General features: G+C 48.4%; 1 protein-coding gene and 1 pseudogene across 3 annotated transcripts in view; one reads left to right on the plus strand and one right to left on the minus strand.

Annotated features, from left to right (window-relative positions):
• Positions 1 to 20,266, minus strand: part of TPST2 (tyrosylprotein sulfotransferase 2) — a 64,488-nt gene that overhangs the window by 23,032 nt on the left and 21,190 nt on the right. The gene's annotated exons all lie outside the window — the stretch shown is intronic.
• On the plus strand, positions 12,072 to 13,137 carry LOC105740045 (annotated as a pseudogene).

The raw sequence follows: 20,266 nt of genomic DNA on the forward strand, positions 1-20,266 counted from the left end.
TGAAAGGAAAGGGAAGGGGAGGGGAGAGGGAGGGGGAGAGGGAGGGGGAAAGGAGGAGGAGGGGGAGTGGAGAGGGGAGGGGAAAGGGGAAAGGAAAGGGAAGGGGAAAGGTAAGGAAAGGAAAAAGAAAAGGAAAGAAAAAGGAAAAAGAAAGAAAGAAGAAAGGAAGGAAGGAAAAAAGGAAGAAAAAGAAAAGCAAGGAAGGAAGGAGAAAGAGAAAGAGAGAAGAAAGAAAGAGAAAGAAAAAGGAAGGAAGGAAGGAAGCAAGCGATTTCATCAGAGCATTTTGGAGTAGGGATGCTGAATTGATTAGTATAATGCAAATATTCCAAACTCGGAAAAAATTCAAGCTAGGTGTGGTAGCTCATGGCTGTAATACCAGCACTTTGAGGGCTGAGGCAGGAGGCTCGCTTGAGCCCAGGAGTTTGAGACCAGCCTGGGCAACAAAGTGAGACCCCATCACTAAAAAAAAAAAAAAAAAAAAAAAATTAATTAGCCAGGTGTGGTGGTGCTTGCCTGTAGTTCCAGCTAATTGGGATGGTGAGGCAGGAGGATCACTTGAACCCTGGAGGTCAAGGCTAAAGTGAGCCATGATCATGCCACTGCACTCCAGCCTGGGTGTCAGAAGGAGCCCCGCCTCAAAAGAAAAAAAAATCTGAAATCCAAAACCTTTCTAGTCCCAAGCATTTCAGACAAAGGGATACGCAACCTGTAACACCTCCTAGAAGGGCACTTTGAAATGTGCCCAGTGCAAATGAGAAACTAGTCTGGTAGGAGTGCTGGGAGGTATAAATAAATTAGGGCATGTTGGAACAGCACCTGGCCCAGAGCGAGTGCTACCTGCCTGCTGGCTCTTGTTTTCAGCAAATCCTTGTATGGTGGAGATTTTTATCCATCTGAGAAGTGAAGAAATTGAAGCTCCAAGAGATGGAGTGATTAGCAGAAGCCACACAACAAGAGGAAAGGCCAGTTTCCAAATGCGGTTCTGTCTCCAAGGTGCCATCCCTAGCGTGGTGTCATGCGGCTCATAAAACAGGGGCAGCAGCCAGGCACAGGAGCTCACGCCTGTAATCCCGGCACTTTGTGAGGCTGAGGCGGACAGATCACGAGGTCAGGAGATCGAGACCATCCTGGCCAGCACAGTGAAATCTCCTCTGTACTAAAATACAAAAAATTAGCCGGGCGTGGTGGCCCGTGGCTGTAATCCCAGCTACTCAGGAGGCTGAGGCAGGGGAATCGCTTGAACCCAGGAGGCAGAGGTTGCAGTGAGCCGAGATTGTGCCACTGCACTCCAGCCTGGGCGACAGAGCAAGACTCCATCTCAAAAAAAAAAAAAAAAAAAAAAAAAAAAATCAGATTAAGCCAGAATCAGCTGGTTGTTGGAAACAGCGGGGTTTCATTTCAGCAGGTATTGTGACTCACACGTATAATCCCAGCACTTTGGGAGGCCAAGGCAGGTGGATCACGAAGTCAGGAGATCGAGACCATCGTGGCTAACATGGTGAAACCCCCTCTCTACTTAAAAAAAAAAAAAAAAAAAAAAAAAATTAGCCGGGTGTGATGAACACGCCTGAGAGCTCCCAGCTACTCGGGAGGCTGAGGCAGGAGAACTGCTTGAACCTGGGAGGCAGAGGTTGCAGTGAGCCGAGATCGCGCCACTGCACTCCAGCCTGGGTGACAGAGAGAGACTCCATCTCAAAAAAAAAAAAAAAAGAAAAAAGAAAAAAAAACGGGCAGCAGGAGACCATGGGAGGGGACTTTGCTCCCTCTTTCTGTTGACCCTGAAATGCCCCTGGAAGGGAGGGGGCTGATCAATCTAAGAGATCCCCTTAGACTCAGATTCATTCATTCCACCAATGTTTACTGAGCAAGTACCATGTGCAGGGCCCTGCTCAAGATACTGGGATACATCAAGGGCAACAGACAAAGGTTCCTGCCTTCATAGAGCTGACATTCCAGTGGGGAGCCAAGAAACCAGTGTGTGAGACAATGACATCAGTGATAAAGGCTCAGAAGCAAATGCCCATGATGAGAGGTGGAGGCATTCCACAGGGGTTAAAGAAGGAAAGAAGGGAGTGACATTTGCATTGAGACCACACTGAGTTTTGGCTCAAATCTATACGAACTTTCTAAATCATCATTTCTCCAAGCTCAGCAGATCAGGAGGTTCCCAAGAGAAAAGTGGCAGGGGGGCAGGGAGGGGACAACAGCGGGGAGCTGGCAGTGCACAAAGCCAGCTCAGGAGGTCACTGCACTTACAGAGTGGCCCTGGAGCGGGGCCCAGTGCCCACGTGCTCAGGCTCAGCCATCAGCCCTGCGATTCCTTCCCATGGGAACCAGCTCCCAACATTCCATTGCCATGGCTATTCCCAACCCTACCGGACCATGCTGACCACACCACCTCCCACCCACCACGCCCCAACCTTCTGCAGAGCTGGGGAGACACAGGTCTCTTGGGCAGGGTCCCTGGGAATCAGGGACCTCTGACCTATTGCAGGGGAAAGCCAGCCAAGAAAGCCCTCTAGATTCCAATGGGGTGTGAGTAAGGGAAAAATAATTCTGAAGCTCTGGACACTGCTTGAGCATAAAAAGCATGCAGAGTGGTTCAAGAGGGAAAAAGGGCAGGGAGGCTGGCATGCAGCCTTAAGAATATTAGCTCAGGCCGGGCACAGTGGCTCACGCCAGGCATGGTGGCTCATGCCTATAATCCCGGCACTTTGGGAGGCTGAGGGGGATGGAATGCTACAGGAAAGGAGTTTGCAACCAGCCTGGAAAATAAGACAAAACCCTGTCTCTACAAAAATTAGCTGGGCGTGATGATATACACCCATAGTCCCAGCTACTTGGGAGGCTGAAGTGGAGGATGGCTTGAGCCTGGGAGGCAGAGGTTGCAGTGAGCCCAGGTCACACCACTGCACTCCAATCTGGGTGACAGAGAGAGATTCTGTCTAAAAAACAAACAAACAAACAAAAAAACCACTAGATCAGACTTAGAGCCCTTATTATATACCAGGCACTGAACTAAGGGTTTTACATATATCATTGCATTTTGTCTTAACCATTGACGCTATTTGACCCTCCCTTATTAACCATCCATTTCCTGGGGCTCAGAGAGGTAAAGGAACCTGTCAAAGGCCATGCAGCTGGGAGGCAGGGGAGCTAGAAGGAAAACTCAAGTCTCTCTCTTTCCAGAGCCTGTGCTCTCCTCCCTGTCTTGCTTTGCATTCTTTTTACCTAAAACCATCAAATCAGGATCCCACACACTGTCCCAGCCTCCCCTTCAGAGGCCCAGTTCAGCACTCTGTTAGGGACTAGCCGGGGGTGGGGACTGATGAGGCTGGGGGTCACATCCTGGCTCCCCCACTCAGAGGCTGGGTGTCCTGGGTCAATCTGGGGCAGCTCTCTGAGCCTCAGTGTTCTCATCTGAGAAATGGGAATAACACCTGGAAGAGTGCCATGGGAACTATGTAACTTCCATCAAGCCAGGCAGAGCCAGCATGAGAAAACTATTACTATTAAATTTTTTTCCTTTTCTTTTTTTTTTTTTTTTTTTTTGAGACAGGGTCTTGCTCTGTCACCCAGGCTAGAATACAGTGGTGCAACCATGGCTCGCTGCAGCCTCAAACACCTGGGCTCAAGCAAATTCTCCCATCTCAGCCTCCCAAGTAGCTAGTGCGCCACCATGCCCAGCTAATATTTTATTTTTTGTAGAAATGGGGTCTTAATACATTGTCCAGGCTGGTCTCAAACTCCTGGGCTCAAGTAATCCTCCTGCCTAGGCCTCTCAAAGTGCTGGGATTACAGGCACGGGCCACTACGCCGGGCCGCCTTTTGATGTTAGGATCAGTCATTACAGCACATGGATAAAGACTGGCAGGGACATAAGCACAAACCTAAGGAACGTGTGGTCTGGTCAGGTGGGATCAGGAGTGACTTCTTCTCCCTGTTCTTTGTCGTTAGAGTAAAAATGCACAGTTGGCCCTGGACATTTTGACTCTAAACGACAACCCTGGAGGGTGGGTGCTATTATTAGCCACGTGTTACCAAAGGGGAAACTGAGGCTTAGAGAGGTGAAATGCTTTGTTGGAGGTCACACAGATGGTAACTGGTTGAGCCTGAACTGAAACTCAGGCTATCTGATGCCAGAACCCAAACTGTTTCCCCAACTTTCAACGACCCTGCTTTATCATCTCTCCTGGGGGTAGGCAAGCTTCTGTGAAGTCATAAAACCCATGCTTTTGGCTCTGTGGGCCACAAGAGCTCCGCTGCGACTTTGCAACTGTAATGCAAACCACCAAGATGACACAGACATGAAGGCAAGTGGCTGTGTTCCGATAAGACTAGTTACAAAAACAGGCGGTTGGCTAGATTTGTCCCGTGGGCATAGTTTGCCAACCCGCTAGTCTGTATCACGAAAAGACACTATCAGCCAGGCGCAGTGGCTCACGCCTATAATCCCAGCACTTTGGGAGGCCAAGGCAGGCGGATTACCTGAGGTCAGGAGTTCGAGACCAGCCTGGACAACATGGTGATACCCCATCTCTACTAAAAATACAAAAATTAGCCGGGCGTGGTGGCGGGCGCCTGTAGTCCCAGCTACTGGAGAGGCTGAGGCAGGAGAATTGCTTGAACCCGGGAGGTGGAGGTCGCAGTGAGCTGAGATTGTGCCATTGTACTCCGACCTGGGCGACAAGAGTGAAACTCCATCTCAAAAAACAAAAACAAACAAACAAACAAACAAAAAACACTATCAGCAGCACCTGCCCTCAGTGCAACCTGGGCAAACTCACAAAGCACAAATACAGTGAGCCGAGGTGGAAGCCAGTTTTGGTTCTGGGACTTATCTCAGTAGGGACTGTGGGAGGACCCAGGTGGCCAGCCTTTGGTAAGAGAAAAATGTACAATTCGGGAAAACAAATAGTTGATTGAAAAGAAAAAGAAGTGCACACTCATGCATAGGGAATCATCCAGCATCCTGTCTGTTGCCACATAAGGACTAGCAGAGAGGCTTGTGTATGCCTGGCAGTTTTTTTTTTGTTTTTTTTTTTAAAGGGACAGGGTCTCCTTCTGTCTCCAAGGCTGGAGTGCAGTGGAGTGATCACTGTTCACTGCAGCCTTGAAACTCCTGGTCTCAAATGATCTGTCTGCCCCAGCCTGCCAAGTAGCTGGGACTACAGGCAAGTGCCACCATGCCCAGTTAATTTTTATTTTTGTGGAGACGGGGTCTCACTATGTTGCCCAGGCTGGTCTGAGTTTAATCCTCCCATCTCAACCTCCCAAAGTGCTGGGATTACAGGCATGAGCCACTGCACCTGGCTGGCAGTTTCATATACAGTCACCCCTCGGTATCACAGGGGATTGATTACAGAATATCCCTTGAATACCAGTATACATCAAGTCCCTTATACAAAATGATGTAATATTTGCATATAACTAACACATATCCTCCCATATATTTTAAATCAGTGCTAGATCAATTATACTACCTAATACAATGTAAATGCTATGTAGGTAGTTGTTACACTGTATTGTTTAGAGAACAATCACAGGACAAAAAAAGCCCTGTTCATGTTCAGTACAGATGCAACCACCAATTTTTTCCCGAATATTTTTGATCCACTGTTGGCTGAATCCCCGCATGCAGAACCCGTGAAGACAGAGAGCCAACTATATATTTTGACCCTCATGACAGCCTTGGAGGGTAGGCACTATTATTATTAGCCACGTTTTACAGAAGGGGAAACTGAGGCTGAGAGAGGTGAAGTGCTTTGTTGGAGATCACACAGGCGATAAGCGGCTGAGTTTGATCTGGAACTCAGGTCTATCTGATGCTAGAACCCAAGCTCTTAACTACCTCTTCCAAATCTCAACCCCACCCCATACACAGATGGGGAAGCTATGTGCCCCAGGTCAGACAGCTGCTCACAGTAGTGCCTGGCTCAGACTCCTGGACTATCTCCCAGTCTTGCCTCTGGCACCTGGCACAGCCCCTGCTCAGGACTTCCTGCCCAGAAACACAGAGGGCCCCTGCCTGGTAAACAAGGCAAACAGGAAAGGGCCAGCGTGATCTTGTAGGGACCGGTGCTTCCTGAGCCCTCACCCTCACCCACCATGGGATCCCATCTGTACTCCTCTGCCCAGAAGCTGTCAGAGGTGGGGGACTGAGCACGGGGGCAGGAATCCTCCACACCTGGCTGATTCCCAGCAATGCAGCCCTGGGTTGGGGGTCAGTGGGGAGGTGTTATCTAACTACTTTGTGCCTCACTTTCCTCATCTGTGAAATGGGGAGGCCATTAGCACTTGTGAAGACTAAATAAATAAACTTGCAGTGGCTCATGCCTGTAATCCCAGCACTTTGGGAGGCCAAGGCGGGCGGATCACCTGGGGTCAGGAGTTCGAGACCAGCATGGCCAACATGGTGAAACGCCGTCTCTGCTAAAAATACAGAAATTAGCCATGCGTGGTGGTGAATGCCTGTAATCCCAGCTACTTGGGAGGCTGAAGCACAAGAATTGCTTGAACCCAGGAGGAGGAGGTTGCAGTGAGCCAAGATGGCGCCACTGCACTCCAGCCTGGGTGACACAGCATGACTCTGTCTCAAAATAAATAAACTCACATAAAGCACTCAGAACAGAGCTTTGTTACTACCTGTTATTCCTTCCCTTTAGGGTGGTGGTTAAACTTTGGTGTGTTTCTGAATAGCCCAAAACTTTAAAAGGCAGATTTCCTGGGGCCTGCCCTCAAATATTCTGATTTGGAAGAGGCAAGGTGGAGCCGAGGGAATCTGCATTTTAACAAGCGCTGCCGCCCCTTGCCCCCTCTCTATGAAATACCGCTTAGGGCACTGAACTCAGCGTTCTAGTAGGCTTGTGCAAAGGTAATGCAGTTTTTGCCATTGAAAGCAATTACTTTTGCACCAGTTAACTATTCACTGGCTGCCCACCTGGGCCAGACTCGGGAATGCAATCGTCGTGGAGTGCAGGAGTCAGGAGTGTAGACCTAAAGTTGGACAGACCCAGGGTGCGATCTTGGTGTGGCCACTCACCAGTGGCCTTGAGCCAGTGACTTCTTGTCTCTGAGCCTCACTCACCTGTTATAACGTTTAACATTTCCAAAATAAGTCTGAAAACGGCACCTACCTCGTGGAGCTGTTGTGAAGCTGGCAAAGAGTGTGAGCTCAGAGGCATCAGCTACAATTCTGTACCATTATTTATCAGGACGGATACAGTCCTGCCCATAATGAGTGTCACGGCCATTGAGCCGGCAGACAAGCAACCCAGTGAGATGGATGCCCAGACAGACTGGGGTGTGCAGGAGGCGGTGGGAACACATTCAGGGCACGCTGGAGCACCCGGTGTCACGTCCTGCCCAGAAGACCTAATAACACCCAATAAGACAGGCACCACCGCAAAGTGGCATCGACTCCCACTGCAGGCCTCCCACGGCAACCCTGTGGGGGAGACAGTCCCTCTCTGGCTGGATCATGAATAAGAAATCCAGAGGCGGAATGGGCTGCTCACACTCTGCTCACACTCACACAGCAGGTACAGGGCAGCATCAGGACTCAAACCCAGGTCTAATGGGTTCTTCCACCATTTTGTGCCATGGATCTCTTTAACCATCTGGTGAAATCTATGGGCCCCTTCCCAGAATAATGCTTTTAAATGGAATACAATAAAATATAGAGGATGAAAAGGAAATCAATATAGTAAAATTCGGCTAAGAATGTGATTACAAAAATTGCTGTGAAATATCATCTGTAACCTATCTGCTCCTTTATTAAAGCAATCAATAACAAGATCTAGTAGCAGACAGAATAATCACTGTCATCTGCAAGCAGACACATCTGTGGTACCTAAAATGTGATATAAAAATATGGGCCAGGCGCAGTGGCTCATGTCTGTAATCCCAGCACTTTGGGAGGCCAAGGTGGGTGGATCACCTGAGGTCAGGAGTTCAAGACCAGCTTGGCCAACATGGTGAAACCCCGTCTCTACTAAAAATACAAAAAAATTAGCCGGGTGTGGTGGCAGGTTCCATGTAATCCCAGCTACTTGGGAGGCTGAAGCAGGAGAATCACTTGAACCCGGGAGGCAGAAGTTGCAGTGAGCCGAAGTCACATCATTGCATTCTAGCCTCGGCAACAAGAGCGAAACTCCATCTCAAAAAAAAGTGTGGTTTCTACTGGTGATGCAAGTGCTGCCACTACTACTGTGATTTATCACCTATGTTGTCACCTGGAGGAAATGTTAAACTACGGTCAATAAAGATGTAATTTTCCCCCATCCAAATTCCTAGGCCCCTGAATGCAGCCTGGGACCCCAATTAAGAATCGCTGCCAGCATCTGGCTCCGTTATGGACACAAAATCTATGGCTGTTAGGGCCAGGGAGCCGTGGTCCTGCCTCAGGAGTCTAGACTCACCTTCCCTCCCATTCCTGCCCGTTTCCTCGCCCCACCATCAAACACAAAAGCAGTAGGGATTTGCACCAGAAACACTTGATGCATATTGTGGAGCATGGTTTGCATGTTCTGATTTTATTTTAAGAAGTAAAAGTGGCCAGGAGCAGCAGCTCATGCCTGTGATCCCAGCTGCTCACAAAGCTGAGGCAGGAAGACAGCTTGAGCCCAGGAATTTGAGACCCAGCCTGCGGCTATCAACATAGCAAGCCCCAAATATAAGTAGGTAGGAGATGGCAACTGTTATAAAAGAACCATGGCTCCTCTCCATGCTGGCATCACACACTGGCATGTGACCTTGGCTACTAAGTTAGCAGTGTGAAGGCCAACAGGGACCAAAGTGGGGGTGACCCTGGCACAGGCACTGTACACATGGCCCTGAGGGAAAGCAAACATCCGCAGTGGATAAGGGGAGGCACAGGCAGGTGGTCAGAGTCCCATGCTGCCAGCCAGCCTGGGTGTGCACCTGCGTCTACCCCAGACCCTTGGCAGCATCACCTCCACTCTCTGGGCCTGAGTTTCCTCATCTGTAAAATGGGCCCAATAATTCTTACTAGCAATGCTGCTGTGAGGATTAAGTGAGATAGGGGCTTAATAAGGGAAAGACCAGAGGGGTGTGCCTAATGCCTTGCAGCTCTTCAATAACTGTGAGTCCCATCTGAATCTACCGATGAGAAATTAGCAGTGGTGAGCAGGAAAAGTGGGGAAAGGAGATTGGCAAGCCCTAGACTGTGCCAGGCTTTGAATGCCAGGTAAGGAGCTTGGAGTTATCCTGGGGACAGTGGGAAATTGTGAGCATTGGTCTGGTTGTGACCTGGGAGGGGACACAAGCTCTCTCTGGTGTAGGAGGCCTGAAAAGACAAGGGCTGGAGGCCAGGTGATAGCTGCTGGGGGACCCAGGGAGCCATCTCAAACAAGAGAGATGGGGTCAGGCATGGTGGCCCATGTCTGTAATCTCAGCACTTCGGGGGCTGAGGAGGGAGGATTGCTTGAGCTCTGGAGTTCAAGACCAGCCTGGGCAATGTAATAAGGCTCCATCTCTACAAAAAAATTAAAAATTAGCCGGGTGTGGTGGCACGCTCCTGTAGTCCCAACTACTTGGGAGGCTGAGGTCAGAGGATCACTGGGCCCAGGAGGTCAAGGCTGCAGTGAGCTGTGATCACACCACTGTACTCTGGCCTGGTTGACAGAGGGAGGCTCCGTCTCAAAAATATATATATGTTTATAAAATTATTATATAAAAAAATATATAATACACACACACACACACACACACACACGTCACCCAGGCTGGAGTGCAATGGAGCAATCACAGCTCACTGCAACCACCATCTCCCAGGTTCAAGTGATTCTCCTGCCTCAGCCTCCTGAGTAGCTGGGATTACAGGCACGTGCCACAACACCGGCTAATTTTTTGTATTTTTAGTAGAGACAGGGTTTCATCATGTTGACCAGGCTGGTCTCCAACTCCTGACCTCAAGTGATCTGCCTGCCTTGGCCTCTCAAAGTGCTGCAACTACAGGCATGAGCCACTGTGCTTGGCCTCAAACAAACAAACAAACAAAAAAATTAAAAAGGAGGGAGATGGGAGGACAGAAGGGAGAAAGCAGCAAAGGAGACAATGTGAGCAGGAGGAGGATGTGATGTGGAGAGAGCCCCCTACTCTGGTCCTCACACATGACTCACTGGCTGGACAGACAAATCACAGCTTCTCTTGGGGTGGGCTTGCTGGTCTCACCTGTCAGATGGGGAGACAGAGAGAAGGAAGGGACAGAGTGGTGGGGGAGACCCTGGCCACCCTAGGGAGAGCAAAAGGCTTGCCTGGAAGGGCGGGAACAGGGTGAGGTAAGCAAGTCATCGTCCTTGAGCAGAAAAACTCAAGCGGGTACCAAAAAACTCAGTAACCAAGATCAATAATGTTTCAATGCAATCTTTTTTAGATTAGTGGAAAAAAATCCATGACAAACAAAAAAAATAAAATGTTTGAATAAACAGGACAAATGATGTGCTGTGCTAAGCTATACTGGAGCCAAGGCAGAAAGAAAAAACATCAGTAATACTGATCCTGACATTATTTACAATTTTTATATGTTGTTTTTCATGGATATTTTTGCATTCAGATTGTTTTATAACAGCTTTACTGAGGGACAATGCACATATCATATAACTCACCTATTTAAAGTGTACAGTTCATGGGCTGGGCGCAGTGGCTCACGCCTGTAATCCCAACACTATGGAAGGCCGAGGCAGGCGATCACCTGAGGTCAGGAGTTCATGACTAGCCTGGCCAACATGGTGAAACCCTGTCTCTACTAAAAATACAAAAATTAGCAGGGTGCAGTGGCAGCTGCCTGCAATCCCAGCTGCTCAGGAGGCTGAGGCAGGAGAATCGCTTGAACTTGGGAGGCAGAGGTTGCAGTGAGCCGAGATCACGCCACTGCGCTCCAGCCTGGACAACAGAGTGAGACTCTGTCTCAAAAAAAAAAATAAAAAAAAAAAGTGTACAGTTCAATGGTCTTTAGTATAATCACATAGTATAGTCACAGGTTTCTAGTATATTCAGAGTAGCACACTCACAGAGTTTTTGTACAGTTATAGTCAATTTTGCAACATTTTCATCACCCAAAGAGAAACCTCATACCCTTACGTATCAAACTCTAACCCCCTTCTCCTCCCAGCCCCAGGAGACCACTACTCTACTTTCCGTCTCTATGAGTTCACCTATTCTGAACATTTCATAAAAATGGAATCACGCAAAGCATGTTCTTTAATGACCAGCTTTTTCCACTTAGCACACTCTGTTCAAGGTTCATCCATTAGTTTTGATTTTTCAAATTTTGCGTTAAAATATTATCTTGATCACTTGATCATCCCCTGCTGCCTAGGGCTCTCCCAGGTCAAATGCTGGTTTCTGCAAACCCCCACTTAACAGCATGGTTCTATTCACACCTTCACCCAGGAGCCAGGGAGCTTGGGGCTGCCAGAAACCTCCTAGCTTGGACAGCAGGGCCTTCTAGGAGCCTCTGAGGAAATCCACACGGTGTGACAGACGAGGTATAGGAGCATATCATATCAATGTATATGTATCACATACATATCAATGCTGTAATACGATATAAAATAAGAGAAGATGATTTCTAGATTTGATGCATAACTTTGGGTCCTTGAGCTCTGGAATGCAGAGCCAGCAGTGGCCTCAGAGAAAGCCTGGGCAAGCTCAGAAAGGAGAGTGTGGCCAAGGTCACACAGCAACTTAATGGCACGGCCAGGCCTGAACATCTGGCTGGTTTCTTCCCATGCACCCAGAGGCCTTCTCTGCTGGCATCATACTGGCTTGCTCTCCTAACAAGATAAGGTAGGATGGCCTCCTGGTTAAAGTGTGGCTCCGGAGTCAGGCTACAGATGCTGGCTACAGAGCTACATGACTTTGGGCAAGACACTTAACCTCTGTGGGCATCAGGTTCCTCATTTGTAAAATGAGAATCATATTACAGCAGTGCCATATGAGTTTTGTAAGGATCAAATAAGATATTGCGCATTGCAGTACATTGAGCTCCACAGAGACAGCGCCGGGGCAAATGAAAGCCAGACGGGCAATGGGCAACTGTGCCTTGCTGAGGAAAAATAACTAAATGTGGGCAAAGGAGATCCTAAGAAGCCGAGAGGCAAAATGTCATCACATGCATTTTTTGTGCAAACTTGTTGGGAGGGGCAGAAGAAGCACCCAGATGCTTCATTCAACTTCTCAGAGTTTTCTAAGAAGTGCTCAGAGAGGTGGAAGGCCATGTCTGCTAAAGAGAAAGGAAAATTTGAAGATATGGCAAAGGCGGACAAGGCCCGTTATGAAAGAGAAATGAAAACCCATATCCCTCCCAAAGGGAAGACAAAAAAAGAAGTTCAAGGATCCAAATGCACCTAAGAGGCCTCCTTTGGCCTTCTTCCTGTTCTGCTGAGTATCACCCAAAAATCAAAGGAGAACATTCTGGCCTGTCCATTGGTGATGTTGCGAAGAAACTGGGAGAGATGTGGAATAACACTGCTGCAGATGACAAGCACCCTTATGAAAAGAAGGCTGTGAAGCTGAAGGAAAAATACGAAAAGGATATTGCTGCATATTGAGCTAAAGGAAAGCCCGATGCAGTAAAAAAGGGAGTTGTCAAGGCTGAAAAAAGCAAGAAAAAGAAGGAAGAGGAGGAAGATGAGGATGAGGAGAAGGAGGAAGATGAAGAAGATGATGATGATGAATAAGTTGGTTCTAGCGCAGGTTTTTTTCTTGTCTATAAAGCATTTAACCCCCCCGTACACAACTCACTCCTTTTAAAGAAAAAAACTGAAATGTAAGGCTGTGTAAGATTTGTTTTTAAACTGTACAGTGCCTTTTTTTGTACAGTTAACACACTATCGAATGTGTCTTTAGATAGCCCTGTCCTGGTGGTATTTTCAATAGCCACTAACCTTGCCTGGTACAGTATGGGGGTGGTAAATTGGCATGGAAATTTAAAGCGGGTTCTTGTTCGTGCACAGCACAAATTAGTATATGGGGATGGTAGTTTTTTCATCTTCAGTTGTCTCTGATGCAGCTTATACGAAATAATTTTTCTGTTAACTGAATACCACTCTGTAATTGCAAAAAAAAAAAAAAAGTTGCAGCTGTTTTGTTGACATTCTGAATGCTTCTATGTAAATACAATTTTTTTATTAGAAAAAAAAGATATTGCATGTGAAGCACTTAGTTCCACGCCTAGCAAACAGCAGGTGCTCTAGGTCTTATTATTATTATTACTATTATTAGTATCTGGAATCTAGCATCTCATGGAGAGTCCTTTGTAGGACATGGAATGCTATCCCAGCAGGCACAGGAAGGAAAATTTAGGCTTAGGTACTAGGGAGCCATGGCAGGTGTTTGAGCAGTGGGTGAGCAGCATGACTTTGAAGCTGCATAGGGCTGGCAGCCAGTCCAGTACCCACCTACAGGGAACATCTTTGCCAAGGTCCTTCCTTGCAGGCTCCAAATCCCTGGCAGTCCTCCCAGTGCTGCTGGGCAAAGCCAGAGCACAACTCCCACAGGCTACACCCCCTGACATTTCCAGCCTTGTCTGCTTCCTGGGTGCCAGCCGGGCTAGTGAACACCAAGCAGTCAACAAGCTGGGGGACTTGAAGCAGCCCACACAGCCTCAATCCACAGATACAAAGACCAGGAGGCCCAGAGGCCCAGCGGGGGCCACAGGGTGGCAGAGGAGAAACTGTCCCTACTTTGGAGTCATGAAGGCAAGCCTAGCTCCTCCTTTGCTGTGTGACCTTGGGAGAGTCCCTTTCCCTCTCTGAGCTCCAGTCTGCCCATATGCGAGAAGGTCTTATCTGCTTCTGTATGCTTAGGGGCTGCTGGAGAGATGCAACACAATAAAACAACAATGGTGTCCTTCGGCAGCACCCCCACCATGAGCCAGACACCGTGCCGGACGCTCCAGGTGTGTAACCTCACTAAACCCTCACAGCTCTACAAGCCAGTCCATGTGCCATTTCTACTTTTAAGATGCACTTAATTGCTCAACTCATAAGTACAACCTCCGTATTAAAAACTGGAGAGAGAAGGTAAGTCTCTTTGGAGTAAAAGATCCAATCCTATGTTCTTCCCCTTTTCTAAGAGGTAACTACTGTTGATTAGTTTGGAGGGGAGCCATCTACATTTGCTTTATCTTTTCTTTTCTTTTTTTTTTTGAGACTGACTCTCACTATGTCACCTAGGCTGGAATGCAATGGAGCGATCTCAGCTCACTGCAACCTCCGCCTCCCAGGTTCAAGCGATTCTCCTGCCTCAGTTTCCTAAGTAGCTGGGATTACAGACATGTGCCACCATGTCCAGCTAATTTTATACTTTTAGTACAGACAGGGTTTCACCATGTTGGTCAGGCTGGTCTCAAACTCTCGACCTCAAGTGATCTGCCCACCTCGGCCTCCCAAAGTGCTGGGACCAGGGGCGATTTTGCCATTCAGGGAGCCATTGGTAATGTCCAGAGATAGTTTTGGTTGTTACAATTAGGGATCATCTCATGGGTAGAGCCTACGGATGCTGCTAAACATCTTATAATGCCCAGGTAGCCCCCAGCACAAAGAATCATCCAGTCCCAAATGTCAGTAGTGCCAAGGTTAAGAAGCCGTGGATTCTACATAGCCTCCTGAAACTGACTGGGTTCACTCAACACAAGGTCTTTCCGTATCAGCATGTTTGTTCTACCATCCAGTAAACATTGCTTGAGCACCCACTGTGTGCCAGGCCTTGTTCTAGCACCGGGGCCAAATCAGTAAACAAGACAAAGCCCCAGCCTCCAGAGGGCACTGATATCTTTCCAGAAGACAAGACACATCAACATGCAACACCTTTATGGACCTCCTTCCCTCCCTCTTCTTCTTCTTTTTTTTTTTTTTTTGAAACGGAGTCTCACTCCAGCCCAGGCTGGAGTGCAGTGGTGCGATCTCAGCTCACTGCAAGCTCCGTCTCCCGGATGCACGCCATTCACCTGCCTCAGCCTCCTGAGTAGCTGGGACTACAGGCGCCTGCCACCATGCCCAGCTAATTTTTTTGTATTTTTAGTAGAGACGGGGTTTCACCGTGTTAGCCAGGATGGTCTCGATCTCCTGACCTCGTGATCCACCCGCCTCAGCCTCCTAAAGTGCTGGGATTACAGGTGTGAGCCACCACGCCCAGCCCTCCCTCCCTCTTCTTAATTGTTCCAGAGCATCCCGGCAGGAACAGCACACCGTTCAGTTAGTCAAGATCTTCTGACAGACATGTAAGCTGCTTTCATCTTCTTGCAATGACATACCCTCAGAAAGGACCATGCCTCCTTGTGCCCATGCATGAAAGGTGCCCTAGGGCCTTACTACGGTCTTGCAAGCAGCAAGGCCACCCGAAAGCCTGCTAGTCCCATGCCTTAGAAGGTACCGAACCGGCATTTTAACCAGACCCCAGGCATTTCCATGCACAATACAATTTGAGAAGCACAGCTCTAGGTAGCTACCTATAGGGGGTTGGCGGGCTCAGGGGCCACTCTCCCTTTATATTTCAGCAGATACTGCTGAAGTGCCTTCCCAAAGACCCTCCTGCCAGCAGTCTGCATGTTCCCCTTCTGCACCAACTTTGTGTTGCCAGAGGTTGCCGTTTTTGCCAAGCTGACGATTCCTCCCATTTTCCAACTATGGAGACTGAGGCTGAATGAGGTGTCTAGACAACCAGCACCAGGGGCCAATGACCTCTAAGGCCTCTCCCAGTTCTGCCTTCTAGGATCTGGCCACAGCCTAGGTGTCTTTGTACCAGCTTCCTGATCAACCACTCTCGCTCTCAGCAGCTGCTTGGAGCAGGAAGGAGGAAAGGTTACAGCTCACCCAGCAAAGGAAGCAGAGTTCCTGAGGGAGGGAGCAGGCTTAGTGGACTGGACATCTGTGAGCGCCACTGGCGAGGCTGCTCCTGTGCCCCTTCATGGCCAGTCATGCAGGACCGAGGACCAGGCTGGGCACAGCACAGCCTTGCCCTGTCATGAATAACAGGTAACGCCGGAGGGCCGAGCAGAGGAGGGAAAGTGCTCCAGGGCCAAGAAGCCAGATGAGACCCCAACTTTGCTCTCACCAGTTGCCCATCTTAGCCTCAGTTTCCTCCCCGTAAAAATGGGCTCCTACCACTCACTGCAGAAGGCTGCAGTGAACACTTATGCACAGATCAGTCAACAAACAGCAGCCACCACCTGAAGCCTTGCTTTGGGCCAGTGCTCTGTTACTTTATTCAACTTACTACAGCCTCACAGCAGCCGACTGGCACTGTTATTCTCCCCATTTGACAGACGGGGAAATTGAGGCCCAGAGAGGTGCAGTGCTCTGCCCTTGATAGAACACTTGAGTTATAGCCATGGGAGGGGTGTCCTTGGACCTGCAAAGTCATCATTACTCATCTGAATTCTGCCTCTGTGGAGCTGTGTGGCCCTGGGCAAGCTGCTTCACCTCTCTGAGACTCCACTTTTTTAGCAGTGAAATGAGGACATAACACACAAAGTGGAGAGGGGAAGCCATCTGCAAACAGAGAATACTGTCTACATAGCCCCCACTGAGACTTCATAATGCCACCTCCAAAACACCCAGCCCAGGAAGACTTGTCACCTGTGGGCATCTCTGATCTTCCCTGAGCTCTAGCTGCAACATGGGCCAGGCCATGCAAAGCTGGCAGCCCCCAGAGAGGGAAAGCCACTTGCTCTAGGTGACACAGCTGGTAAGTAGTAGAGAGCAGAGCCAAGCAGCAAGAGATGAGGTTTCAAACCTGAGAGCGGTACAGGCAGCAGCCAGGGTGGAGGCGAGGGTCAGGCTCGAGCTGGCAGGTGTCTGGAATGGGGACCACCAGGAGCTGGCAGACCCTTGGTGGCCAAGGTCTCTCTCCTGCTGGCTGTTAGCTGGGAGGCTCCTTTGAAGGATCAGTCAGCCTTGCGATGGGCCTGCCTCTCCTAAAGGCTCCTCCCTCTTCTGGATCCAGTCTTGTTGCTCACCTGTGGATTGGCAGCGGGCACCTCCTCTCTGGGGAATCAGGGCTTCTCTTGGCGGCTGTGGCTCAGGTCTCCTAGGCCACGCAGTCTCCCTGTGGCCAGACTTGCCCCGGTCTCTGGAATCCCCTGTTGTCATTTTGGCCAGAGGATGTCAGCCCCTGCCTAAAACCTTCCACAGAATTCTAGCTCCTTCCTGTAGTTTGTAACAGCGCCACCCAATAGAAATGCAGTGTGAGACACACTTCAAATTCTCAGTTTTCCAGTAGCTACATTACAGAAGTAAATTTAATAACGTTTTATTTAACTCAATATATATAAAATATTATCATTAATCAATATGAACATTACTGAGAGAGTTTATAGTCTTTTTTTTTTTTTTAAGTACTCGGTCTCTGAAACCCGGGGTATAACTTCTACTTTCAGCACATCTCAATTTGGATGCTAAATTCTCAGTAGAAATAGCTCATCTGTACAGAGATTTCATAAAATTGATAGTTGAACAAAGTACATCCACACACCCAAATTGTTGCACACACACTTAAAAGTTTTCCAAGAATGGGAATGAGTATCTGTTCTGAAATTAAAATAGATAAAGACTTGAAATTCAGTTCCTCAGCCACAGCAGCCACATTTTGAGGGCTCTGAAGCCACACGTGGTTCGTGGTTCCCGTGGTGGGCATGAAGGTTAATAAACTCCTGGCCAGGCGCAGTGGCTCATGCCTGTAATCACAGCACTTTGGGAGGCCGAGGCAGGCAGATCACGAGGTCAAGAGACCGAGACCATCCTGGCCAACATAGTGAAACCCCGTCTCTACTAAAAATACAAAAATTAGCCAGGCGTGGTGACACGCGCCTGTAGTCCCAGCTACTCAGGAGGCTGAGGCAGGAGAATCACTTGAACCCGGGAGGCAGAGGTTGCAGTGAGCTGAGATCACGCCAGTTGTACTCCAACTTGGCGACAGAGCGAGACTCTGTCTCAAAAAAAAAAAAGAAAGAAAAGAAAAAAAACACTACAAAAATTAGCTGGGCATGGTGGCAGATGCCTGTAATCCCAGCTGCTCGGGAGGCTGAGGCAGGAGAATCACTTGAACCCGGGAGGCGGAGGTTGCAGTGAGCCAAGATTGAGCCACTGCACTCCAGCCTAGGTGACAGAGTAAGACTCTCTCAAAGTAAGTAAATAAACAAACAAACAAACTCCTTAAGGCCAGGACAACACTCCCAATCCCTCTGCTCTCCCCTCTTCCCCCGCTCACATCTTATCGTAATTGTCCATCTTGGAGTTTCTCAGTCTCTGCACTATAGACATTTGGACCAGATCATTCTTTGTGGTAGTGTGGGGTGGGGCTGTCCCGTGCGTTCTAGGATGTTTAGCAGCATCCCCAGCCTCTACCAAGGAGATGCCAGTAGCATCCCCTCCCCGAGTCCTGACAACCAAAAATGTCCCCAGGCATTGCCAACTGTCCCCTGGGGGTGCAGTCATCCCCATCAAGAACACTGGTCTATTGCGGGGTGAGAGAGGGGTGAGACTGAGCCGATTCTCTCCATCTCCCAGGTACCTGTCCATTGCCTGATGCACAAAGGTGCCCAAGCCTGTACCTGAACAGAAGAGGCTTACTCCACCCTGAGACTCACCTCTTCCAGGAGGCCTTCCACAATGCCTTAGCCCAGTTAGTGTTTCTGCTGGGATCCCACAGCCCCCTGCACTCACCGCTGGTGCAGTCCCCTCCAAGGGTAGGAAATGGGCCTTGCTCACTGTGTATTTTCAAGGCCCAGCCTGGAAGTTGGTATACAGACCTGAGAAACAGGGATGACTTAGGTTGAAAGCCATGCAAGGCCAGTTTTGCCCATTTTAATTCAGGGCTTCCTCATCCCAGCAAAGGTGCTAATATCAGTCACAGTTCCATCTATACACCAGGCAATGAGCTAATATCCACAGGATTTAGAGAGGGAAACTGAGGCTCACACACATGAAGCTTGTCCTGGATTCCAATGACCTTGAGGCTTACAATTCCTGGTTCCTCCTCTTATGGATCAAATGAAGTCATGCATGAAAAAAGATATTTGTGATACATATCAAATATTTATACTGAGAACATATAAAGAGTTCTGTGAAATCGATTAAAAAAACGACAGGCAACACAATAGAAAAATGGGAACATCTGAAGACATACTTCATAAAAGAGGTTATCTAAGTGGTCAATAAGCATATGAAAGGTGCTCAAACTCATAGCCATCAGGGAAACAAATGCAAATTTAAAGTACATTGTGGGATCATTACGTAACTAAGTCACTAAAAAAAGAAAAGGATACCGAGTGTTGGCAAGGATGTAATGCAACCGGAACCTTCATACTCGGCTGGCGCGAGGGAAACCTGGTACAACCCCTTCGAAAAACTCTGGCTTAACTGAGACAAAGCCTGAATGTGCAACTTCTCTACAACCCAGCATTTCTACTGCTGATTATACATCCATAAGAAATGCATTCAACGGTTCACCGAAGGGCACATATCAAAATGTTCCCGGTGGCACGATCGTAATTGCCCCCAACTGGACACTATCCAAATGCCCATTGGCAATAGAATGGATAAATAAGTAAATACAAATAAATAGATATATACTAAACAGCCAGGAGAAAGAACAAGCCAGAACCTCACGCAATAACAACACCTGTGATGAGCGAAAGAAGTCGGCACAAGAGAGACCATAACGCTGGCTCTGTCAGAGGCACTGGAACCACAGCGACTCCATCTCTCCAATACGGGCTGGGTAAATGAGGCTGAGACCTGCTGGGTTGCATTCCCAAGAGGTCAGGCATTCTTTGTCACAGAGACAGGAAGTCAGCAGGGCTGGTTTCACAAGATACAGGTCATAAAGACCCCACTAATAAAACATGATGCAATAAAGAAGCCGGACAAAACCGCCAAAACCAAGATGGCCACAAAAGTGACCTCTGGTCATCCTCACTGCTCATTATAGGCCAATTATAATGCATAAGCATGCTAACAGACACTCCCACCACCAGTGCCATGAGAGTTTACAAATGCCATGGCAATGCCAGAAGTTACCCTATATGGTCTAAAAAGGTGAGGAACCCTCAGTTCTGGGGACTGCCCACTCCTTTCCCCTTATTTAGCATACGATCAAGAAATAACCATAAATATAGCCAACCAGCAGTCCTCTGAGAGGCTCTGTCTATGCAGTAGCCATTCTATTGTTTGTTTACTTCCTTAGTAAACTTGCTTTCACTTTATGAACTCACCCGGAATTCTTTTTTTTTTTTTTT

The sequence above is a fragment of the Nomascus leucogenys genome, chromosome 7b (assembly GCF_006542625.1).
Source record: "Nomascus leucogenys isolate Asia chromosome 7b, Asia_NLE_v1, whole genome shotgun sequence".
Classification (NCBI taxonomy): Eukaryota; Metazoa; Chordata; class Mammalia; order Primates; family Hylobatidae; genus Nomascus; species Nomascus leucogenys.